At 55.7% G+C, this 10,932-nt stretch overlaps 1 long non-coding RNA gene across 1 annotated transcript; it reads left to right on the plus strand.

Annotated features, from left to right (window-relative positions):
* Positions 1–1,114: 1,114 nt before the first annotated feature.
* LOC122452231 lies at positions 1,115–4,505 on the plus strand. The gene is made up of 2 exons (XR_006272634.1): positions 1,115–1,329; positions 2,917–4,505. It is a non-coding gene; the product is annotated as an uncharacterized LOC122452231 (long non-coding RNA).
* The last annotated feature ends 6,427 nt before the right edge of the window (positions 4,506–10,932 follow it).

Raw genomic sequence — 10,932 nt, forward strand, 5'->3', positions numbered from 1 at the left:
GGGATTCTGTGGGAGAAGTTGAGGGTGGGATGTTCTGAGAGAACAGCATTGAAACAAGTATACTATCAAGGGTGAAACAGATCACCAGCCCAGGTTGGATGCCTGAGACAAGTGCTCAGGGCTGGTACACTGGAAAGACCCAGAGGGATGGGATGGGGAGGGAGGCGGGAGGGGGAATCGGGATGGGGAACACATGTAAATCCATGGCTGATTCATGTCAATGTATGGCAAAACCCACCATGATACTGTAAAGTAATTAGCCTCCAACTAATAAAAATCAATGGACAAAAAAAATAAATAAATCTCATTGCCCATTCTCATGCAGGTCAGTGTCCGGGGGGAGAGAGGTGTGCAGAGGAAGAGAAGCACAGCTAGGTGATCGGGGCTGGGGCCCAGGAGAGTCAGGAACACCTTCACAGAGGGGAGGGGACAGCTGAAATGACGCTGAGTCAGCTACTGCTCAGAGACTGTCCCGTCGCCCCCACCCTCTGACATGGGGTTGCATTTCAGAATCTTTGAAATCTTCAGTTTTGACTGCAAAGCCTTGCTCCTTGGAGTTGGGTGGGGGGAATGGGCTGTAGATGGGTGTCTCTATGGAGTCTGAATGGCAGATGGAGCCTTGGCAGCCCCAGGGAAGGGCACGAGCATAGGGACAGGTAGGAGGGGAAGCCAGGTGAGAGTGACCATGGGCTGCAGGCGGAGTTTGCTAGCTGGGTAAAGAGCCTGTGTGTGTGTGTGGGGCTCACCCTGATTTTTCTGCTCCCTTTCTCTGTTCTTTGGAAAGTCGCCTCCAAGTCCTCTGATGTCCCCACCCTTCTCCCATGCCGATTTTCTTTCCATCCATCTCTCAACAAGCCGAGCTTAGTAGAGGACTGCCTGGGTCCTCCACTAGAGAGTGACCCCCACCCTACCGCCACATCAAGTAAGACCTCGGGCTGTAAAGCCACATAGACATGACCTTGGGCAGTTATTCACATCTCTGGCTTGCCCGTCTGTAACATGAAGATGGTAACGGTCCCTCTCTCGTGGGGCTGTTGTGAGATGTAAACCCGTGCCCAATCAATGCTTTCTTCCCTTTTCCGCAGCCCAATAACTCTCCTTGCAGAGAGTCAGACAAGACTCAGCTGGGGGTTTCCCCTGGCACCCCAGCCCCGGGGGCCCCTCTTCTGCAGACGCCTCTGCTCTGCTAACCTGAAGGGTCTGCGGCTTTCCTGGGAGGCTCTGGTGGCCCCAGCACGACAGGCTGAGGCCCGGGCAGCATGACAGCGGGGCCCAGGGGCAGCCCAGTCCACTCCTTGCCCGATCCAGCGACAAGCCGCTGCCCTGCAGGTAAGACAGGCATCCCCGCGCCCTGAGGACCGAGTGTGGAAGCTGGAAACTGCTCTCCCTCACAGACTGTGTGGGCAGCTTCTGAAAAACCAAAGTTCAAGCCCGCCGCACTTTTTCCTGGGAGGCGCAGCATCCAGCCGGGCAGAACTCAGCCAGCAGAGAAACCCCCTTCCTGCACCACTGCTGCGGGCTCTCCCCCCTCTGACCCCCCACCCCCCCGCACCCGGGCAGACAGTCTCCCGAAGCACTGCAGGAACCCTTGGCGGGCCCTGACCTGACTCTGCCCCTAAGGTGCAGGAGTCATTTCCTTTATCTGGGCCTCAGTTTTCCTCCTCTGCAAAATGGGAATAAAGCAAATGCTTGCGTCTCAGGAGGCTTCTATGAGTATGAATGTAGAAGTGCTTAGTTAACTGTAAGAAGATCTGCATGTGTGTAGATCATTAGTGTTTGGCCAAAGGGCCCTTCTTAGGATTCTAGGAGACAAGTAATGACAAGAGAATTGAGAAACTAAGTAAGAACAGAGAGAAACTCTCCCGAAGGGCATGTATGTCCCTGGCAGGGAACAGAGTGGCAGCAGCGACCTGAGCCCACAGACTGAACCCCTGTGGCCTTGCTCCTTAGGCTGCACCAGTCGGCTGGAAAAGCAGGATGTGGCTGGACTCAGCCAATTCTTACTCCTCCTCTAAATAAACCCAGGCCAAATGTTTTCCAGTGATCTGTGGAGAGTGGGGATGAGTAGGAGAAAAATATCATTTACCTGATTCCATTATGAGTCTAGTAGAAGGCCTGGGAGTTTCCACTTTACCACCGCACCAAACATCACATCCTCTCTTCACTGTTTGTGCCAAATGTACAGACACATTTGTACTTGTGCGTGTGTACACAGACATACTGCACTACCACTCCAGACTTCAGATGGGCTAACAGCTGCATCCCTAGAGGGTTCTAGGACAGGGTGGGCACATAAACAGAGCCAGCCAATCATAGTCCTGTTGACCCTAGCAACCATCAGACCAATTAGAACCCCACCCCTGTATCCAGCAGTACCTCCCAAACATTACACACACACACACACACACACACACACACACACACACACAGCCTTCAGGTTGCTGCATTGCCACGGCAACAAAACCACCACATAGAGCCAAGAAAATGGGAAAGGCAATGAGACTGGACAGTCAATGGGATGAGGATGCAGTTAGCACAGGCTGGAGTTAGGACACTGAGTAGGGTCCCCATGCAGGATCGGGGAGGAGAAAGAGCTGGCTCACCAAGACTTTCCAAGCCCATTTTATTTAGCCACGGGCCTCCGTTTCCTCATCTATAGATGAGGGTCAAATGCTCCTGCTTGTATTATATTATGTGCTCAGAGCATATAATTACTTTTCAACTAGTTAGTAGGGATGGGAACTGTAGGTTACATTTTTAGAAACCCCTGAAGAAATGAGAGATCTGGGTAAAAAGAGAGTTGATAGGTCCCCAGAAAGACCTAAAATCAAGTCCTAAAATTCAGCTCATGAATTCATTGTGAGTTGGAACTCATTTCAACTTGAGAACACTTACTTGGGATGTACCATTTGCCAGGCACAGATGCTGATTTCGGCTGTGGCCAGGCAGACTTTGAGGGGTCTGCAGCGCGTCTTGGTGGAGACGACTGGAAAGGTCCAGGAGACCAGCGAAGTGGGCCTGAGACAGGTGCTGGTACGGATGGCAGACTGCCTGCAGAGACCGCTCCAGCCAAAGAGAAAGCTGAGGCTTCGACCCTTGGGCCCCACTGGCGTTTTGCTTCCACATCTCAGACTCCTCCCTTCCGTCAGCTGCCAGCGTGGTCTCAGTTAAGAGTGAAGAGCAGACAGTGCACTCCTCTGCCCAGCGTCATGATAGCTCCCCAACAGTGGGCCTTCGGGCCCCCAAGACCTCCTTCAGAGCTTGGTGAAAGCTGAGGAACTCCCTTCCTAGAGTCACATATGCACAGTATTTTTCTTTCATTCTGGGGGACTCTGGGCCTCTTTCAAGCTCGTTCAGGGAGTTGCTTGTGGAGGCCTGGCCTACGAGGCCCCTAGGTGACCTGGCCTCTGCCTCCCTCGCCAGCTCATCCTGACCTCCCCCACTGGTGTATGCCCGGCCACATCAATCTGCATGTAGTTCCCTTGCACATCTGCTGTATTTCACTGTGACTTTGCTTATGTTGTCCTCACCAGCAAGAGAGGCTTCCTCCTGGTGTCTGGTTAACGCCTCCTTGTTCCTCAAAGCCCAGCTCAGGAGTCACACCTTCGATGCTGTCCAGACAGGCTCAATCACTCCGCAGCCTGAATCAGTTCTGCTCCCTCTGCACACCTCTCTCCCCAAGGGCCTCCTGATACACGGGGGACTCTGTGTCTGTCTTCCTTACTATGCTATGAGCTTCCTAAGGCCAGACACCACATCTGTAGCCTTTGTATTCCCAGGATTTAGTGTTTAGTAGGTCTGGAGAACCAAAAGGGTGGGACTGAATTGGCAGAGGAAACGGAGCGGACAGAAGAGGTGAAGAACAGTCAGGAGCCTTGAGCAGAGAGGGCATCAAGAAGGAAGGAGGCATCAAGAGGAGCCTGGCGGTCAAGCTGGTGAAGGACTGAAAATTATCATTGAATTTGGCAACTAGGAAGCAAACAGTCCCACTTCTCCCAGGGCTCATCCAGCTCTAGACTGAAAAGTCCTGGGCAGATGGAGGTGGTCAGTCACTCAACACTGGTGACCTTGATGAGGGCAGTTCTGCGGGTGGGGGTTGGCAGAAGCCTCATGTGAGGGGCCAAGGAGTGATGGAGGCAGGGAAGAGAGATTGGGGTGCTGTGACTGCTGAGTTGTTAGGCTGTGCTGAGAGGAGAGAGCCGGCAAGAACCTGGGGGACTCCCCGGCCCCACCGCTCCGGAGAGACAGCAGACAAAGCTGTCAGGAGCACTGTGGGCATCTGGGTGACTTCTTCCCAAAGGGCTCCAGCCCTGCCGCCTCGGTCACCACGGCGGATTCTGCTTGGACGGCTTGGGGGTCCTCTCTTCTTCTGAGTTGTGAAAGTCTTCCTTGAATCTGTGTATCTTGTCTAACTAATTAGATCCTGAACTTCTCGAAGGCAGGGACCATGTCCTCCCCGCTGCCTCCCCTTTCCTTCCTTCAGTAAACACTAATTAAGTGCTGTCTCTCCAGCGGTCACGACGATGGCTAGAGTTGCTGCTCTTAGGTGTCTCCCAGTCTGGGTTCAGGAGACCTGAACGTGGAGAATTTTATACCCTGGAGCCAGCAGAGAGCTCAGAGAGTCTGTAAAAAAAAGCATACTGTTATATGCCAATGCTGACTCAGGGGGTGTGTGTGTGTATGTGTGTGTGTGGTGGAGACTGCATAGTTCTAAAGAGAGACTCTACAAATGAACATATTCAAGTGGAGTCAATCAGCTGGATTCAAGTCTTATCTGTGTGATGTGGCAAATTATTCTCCACTCTGTGTCTCCTTTCCTGGCCTGTGAAATGGGGACTATATAGTACCTTTCTCCTAGGGGCACAGTGAGGGTTTAATGGGGAATGTATATAAATAACTTGCCACAGTGCTTGGAACAGAATAAGAGGACGATTAGTGTTAACTCTTATTGTTTTTGAGAGAGAGGGTGAGAGAAGCATTCGTGAGACTCTCAAAGGGTTCTTGGTCCAGAAAAGACCAAGAGTCGGGGGCCCAGTGGATGAAACTGACTTGCGTGCTGACTGCAGGACACGCATGACAGGTGCCAAAGGGTGGTAATCTGAGGGGCGATGCGGGCACCTCCAACTTCCGCTCTGCGTCTCCCAAGCACCAGGTGGCTCGGGACCCTGCTCTGAACAGTGGTTCAGAAGTAAAGATTGTTGAACGGCCTCCTCGTGGCCATTGAGTTCAGGCTGGAACAACATATGAGGTGAGACCAGAACTCCGTTTCTCCCAGTTGGATGGATTAAAGGGAGGGGAAAAAAAAGAAGAAGAAGAAGAAGAGGGCCTTTACTCCTGATCACATTAAAAAGCAATCGCCTGCACAGCAATTAGGCCCCCGTAAATTACAGAGCCTGCCTCTGTCAGCCGGCTCGGCGCTATCTCATTAGCCAGGGTGCCAGAGACGCTACACGCCCTGCCGGGAGCCGCCCAGTTGCCAAGCGCCTGCTCCATAATTAGACACAGAGTCCCGGCCTCGTCGAGGCGCCCACCCACCCCTCCTGAGGGGCAGGTGCAGGGCACGGGCGGGCCCGGCTGCCGGCCCTGCTCAGGGGAAGGGAGGTCAGAGCGCAGGTCTGAGCGGAGAGTCCCAGCCCGGCCGTGACCTTGGGAGGAGATCTGGGAAGTCCTCGGGGGAAGGAAGTGAAAGGGCAGGGACAAGGGCAGGGACCCCGCCTTCTGCCCACCTGGACGCCCAGTACCGGGGGCAGTGGGCCAGACGGGCCTCCCAGGAGACTCTGGGTTAGAGGGGAACTACAGAAAGGTGGGGAAGTGGGGAGGTCTTTGCTCCAGGTTGGTCTGAGAACATTGAAGCACCCAAGCCACCCAGCATGCATGCGCATACACACACACACACACACACTGGTTCTCAGTCACCCGGGGGCTGGTGGGGATGGTACCTGGGGCTGGGAGGGGACTTGGGGCTGGGGCAATACAGCCCCCGGAAGCCCCTGTAGCCAGAATTGCAGTAAGGGCTGGGGCGGCAGGCAGGTGCCCAAGATGGAAATATAACAAGATGTGTGTAGGAGAAATGATTCTCCAAGCCTCTCAGGGCAGAGATGAGCACCCCTAACGGTCAGGAATGCTCCAGTGACAAGACAGTGGGGTTGTGCTTTGCGGAGTGGAGGACACAGACCCCCTGGGAAGGCGGGCGGGGCCCGGGCTGGTCCCAGCAGCCCTCTGCCCACCCCCACACAGCCTCTCTTCTAGATCTGCTTTGCACAGGTGAAGGGAGGTCCCAGGGAGGTGCCAGGTGACTGGCCTGCCCGCGGGTCTCCAGCCAACCACGACCGCCCGCTGAAGGAGGCAGAGGACACTGCAGGATGCCTGCAGCACTCGTCACACGTGGCGGACCAGGTCTGGAGAGAGGATGAAGCAAGAGAGGGGAGACTGGAGGGCAGGCAGCAGCCTGGGGCCTGCGGACGGCAGCGCCAGGCCCCTCCGAGTTCCCTCATGTGCCCCCTCCCCAGCCCAAGCGGCTTGGGCCCAGATGGGCGCTGTTCCGACCTCCAGCTCCAGCAGTCCCATCCTGATGGAGAAGGGGAGCACCGCAGAGAAAACATGGCGAACGGGCAAGACAGCCAGACGGGGAGACCCAGGCCGGAGCCCCCGAGGGCAGGTGTGGACGGATGTGGACGCCATCTGGCATCCATCGGTGAGGCATTTCATCTTAACGGGGCAGCGGGAGTGGTGGCCGGTGCCCAGCCAGAGCTCAGGAACTACCTCTGCTGAGAGAAGAGGGCTCGGACCCGGGCCTTGCCCTCCCCCAGGCGGTTCTGCCGGCTCTGACTGGCCCAGGCCGCGGCTGCTGCCCCCCCGGGCCCCCCAGTCCCGGCCGGGAGGACAGGAGGCTGCGGACGGCCTCAGAGCGTGACTCACACTGCTGGTCTCCAAGGCTGGCAGAGCCTGGAGCAACGCCAGGCGGGCTGGGCTCCTCCCAGTGCCCGCTCCGCGCCCCAGATCATCAGCAGCCCTGGGCCAGGCCGGGGCCAGGGCCCCCCTCCCACCGCAGCCCAAAGGAACCAAGGTTCCCAGCCCAGCCTGTCCCGCCAGGCCCACTGGGAGCCCTTTGCCACCACACCTTGGGAGCCCAGCCCAGGGACCATTGTTCCCTGGAGCCACGGCTCATTTTCCTGGGGGCTCCTCCCAGGCCAGCTTCCCCTTTTCCTGCAGCCAGGGAGGGGTTGGGGCTCCCGGGTGGCCAGGTGTGGCCTGAGGAGTGGGAAGGAGCCAGGCAGACTGCAGGGGTCAGCGGGGTCAGGAGCCAGAAGCGATCCAGATGGGCCCCGGCGTGGGGGCACGCCTGGAGGAGCGAGGAAGAAGTGGGAGGTTATACTCACAGTCCCCTTTGCTCTGGGGGGAGCGCATGACCAGAATGGTGAAGACTGCCAGGGCCTCCCAGAAACACATCTGGTCTGCGTGAGGGAGCAGATAAGACCGCTCAGCTCAGACCCCCCCGAGTGATCAGTGAGGTGCAGGGCCCCGACATCTGCATGATCAAGCCTGTCTGGTCAAAGCACATCTGGCCGTGTCGGGTCCCCACAGGTGAAAGTGGGCCTGAGAGGCCAGGCAGTGATGATAAGTCTCTGCGTGAACAGGTGTGACCAGCTACAATACCTGAATACTCCAGGCTGCCCCAGAGCAGACCCGAGTGCCAAATGACCTGGCAAGAGAGGCCTGTTTTGGGGAGCCAGCTTCTCCAAGTGACAGCCCGGCCTCACAGGTGGGCATCTGGCAGTGCCCGCCGTGGCAAGGGGAAGGAGGGCATTGTGACCCATCCAGATCCCAGGCCTGCTGTTTGCAGCAGCGAGCTGGCCCCTGGCCCCTCGGGGGTGGTAACACCACTCTGCGTTTCTTCCCCAGGACCCCAGCCATTCATGAACTCACGGCTCCTCTCTTAGTTAAATATCTGGGGACTGAACCTGACCCTGTATTTACTCCTGGAGGGAGGGCAATGGAGCAGGCGTCACCTAGGAGCCTGCCGCCGCCGCAGGCTGGGTGCAGGGGAGGGCCGGGGAGGGGGGCCTGCTGTCTTTTCTTGGGTCGTTGCTGTTGTTCAGTCCCTCAGTCGTGGCTCTTTGCGACCCCATGGACTGCAACGTGCCAGACTTCCCTGTCCTTCACCATCTCCCGGAGTTTGCTCAAACTCATGTCCATTGAGTCAGTGATGCCATCCAGCCATCTCATCCTCTGTCATCCCCTTCACCTCCTGCCATCAATCTTTCCCAACATCAGGGTTTTTTCCAATGAGTCAGCTCTTCACATCAGGGGACCCAAGTATTGGAGCTTCAGCATCAGTCCTTCCCATGAATATCTGCTTGGGCTCCGGAGGGTCTCTCAGGCCGCGCGCTGTGCCCCCGGGCAACCGTCTCCCACCTCCTCCTGGCTCGGGCTGGGAGGGACAGAAAGGAGACTCTGTCCCCAGGGACTGTCCCTAGGAGTGTGAGAGTCGAGTAGATAAGGGACCTCAGCCAGAAGCTGTTAGAAACCCAAACCTCTCCCTCTAGATAAGAAGGCCCCCGGATCCTGCCCTGGACCCAGTGGGTGGGAGGCTTCTGGGGGAAGGAGCTTCCCTGTGGGAAGCGGCCAACCTGCTTTTCTCTGGAAGGGGATGGTAAGAAGAAAGGGGGGCTGGGGAGCCCCTCGGAGGAATGAAAGCAGGTGGCTCCTCAACAACGGGCTGGGCCACCTCCCCACAAAGGACTCAGACCCGAGACTCTGTGAGAATCCAGGAACTTGGTGATTTCCCTGCATTAGGCACTGGAACTCTCCCTGGCATGATTAGCCATAAACCTTGAAACCGAAAACACCAGGGAAGCCCTAAGGGCTCAGAGGGTGAAGAATCTGCCTGCAATGCAGGAGACCTAGTTTCGATCCCTGGGTTGGGAAGATCCCGTGGAGAAGGGAATGGCTACCCACTCCAGAATTCTTGCCTGGAGAATCCCATAGATGGAGGAGCCTGGCGGGCTGCAATCCATGGAGTTGTAAAAGAGTCAGAGAGTCAGACACAACTGAGCGACTTCACTTTTGCTTTCTTCCACTTTCACTTTCTTTCGAAACCCGATGTAATTGCCAGGTTCTTACAGAAAGAGGAGCTGAGGGATCTCTCACTAGCCGGGCCTGGAGGAGAAGCCCTAGAGACAGAGCTTCAAAGAAGGGCAGGGAGGGGGCCAAGGTGGTGGGGAGGCTTGCTGAAGAAAGAAAAAGTAGGGACAAGGGTAGCAGCCAATGTGTTTTCCTGATGGGAATTTACTTTACGGGTGCCTGTTATGTGTCAGGCACCCTATGCAGATCAGAATTAAAGTTCATGATGACATTAAGTTCATGGGGTTCTCAAGGCAGCAATACTGAAGTGGTTTGCCGTTCCCTTTGACAAGACCCTGATGCTGGGAAAGATTGAAAACAGGAGGAGAAGGGGACGACAGAGGATGAGATTGTTGGATGGCATCACCGACTCAATGGACATGAGTTTGAGTAAACTCCGGGAGTTGGTGAGGGACAGGGAGGCCTGGCGTGCTGCAGTTCATGGGGTCGCAAAGAGTCGGACACGACTGAGCGACTGAACTGACTGACTGATGACATTAAGTAGACACTGTTATCCCATTTTACAGATGAGGAAACTAAGGCTTACAAGTGGTCGAGTGACTTTCCTGGTCCCTAGTGAGTGAAAGCGTTAGCCTCTCGGTCATGTCCAGCTCTTTGCAACCCCATGAAATATAACCTGCTCAGGCTCCTCTGTCCACGAAATTCTCCAGGCAAGAATATTGCAGTGGGTAGCCATTCCCTTCTCTAGGGGATCTTCCCGATCCAACGATGGAACCCAGGTTGCCTGCATTGCAGGCAGATTCTTTACTGCCTGAGCCACCAGGGAAGGTCCCCAGTGAGAGGCAGGGCTGAATACAAATCCAGGTCTGAGTCGAGGGCACGTGTGCTTTCTGCAGTGCTTCATTGCTCAAACCAGGCTGCAGGCCCCCTCCAGACACCAGAGCCCAACCTAGGGCAGGTCAAGCCAGGGGAGGGAGTCTCAGTCACAACCTCAGGGTGCCCAGACTCAGAGGTCGTGCTCCCAGCAGCCCGCAAAGACTGCCCATCAGAGGCAGCACCACTCAAGAGAAGAACACAGGCTCTAGCCTCGGAAAAATCTGAATTCACATACCGCTTGCTGGGCTTCCCTCATGGCTCAGCAGGTAAAGGATCGCCTTCAATGCAGGAGACACAGGAGACGCAGGTTCGATCCCTGGGTCGGGAAGATCCCCTGGAAAAAGAAATAGCAACCCACTCCATTATTCTTGCCTGAAAGAGGAGCCTGGTGGGCTACAATCCAAAGGGTCACAAAGAGTCGGACACGACTGTGTGACTGAACACCACTCATTAGCCCCTGTGTCTTTGGGCAAAGGGTTTGACTTCTCTGAGCCTACATTTGCTCATCTGTGAAGAGGACATACACACGCCTACCTCATAGAGCTATTTGAGATTTAAATGAGATACTGCATATAAAGGGTCTAGCCCATGGTAGGCGCTTAGTAAAAGATGGTTCCAGGCAGGGTGGGCTGCTGGGGCCTGTGATCATGTATCACTCAGGGCCCTGTGCTCGGAGGGGCCCACACATAGGAAGCTCCATTCCTGGTTTAAAGCTTTATTGGTGCCTTCTTGAAATTTTGAACACTTTTCGAACCAGGGGCCCAGCATTTTCATGTTGTATTGGGTCCCCCAAATTCTCTATCGAATCCTGCTTATGGGTCTGGGTTCAGTTCTTTTGACTCCCACACTCTGGAACAAGCTGTCCTTTCATCATTTCACGGTTTTCCAAGCCCGGGAAGTGTTTCTCTGTTGCTGACAAGCAATCAGGGAGAGCAGACAAGAGCCCCTTCTCGCTTTGGCGGCCAGCACCTC

This window comes from Cervus canadensis, chromosome 13 (genome assembly GCF_019320065.1).
Source record: "Cervus canadensis isolate Bull #8, Minnesota chromosome 13, ASM1932006v1, whole genome shotgun sequence".
NCBI lineage: Eukaryota > Metazoa > Chordata > Mammalia > Artiodactyla > Cervidae > Cervus > Cervus canadensis.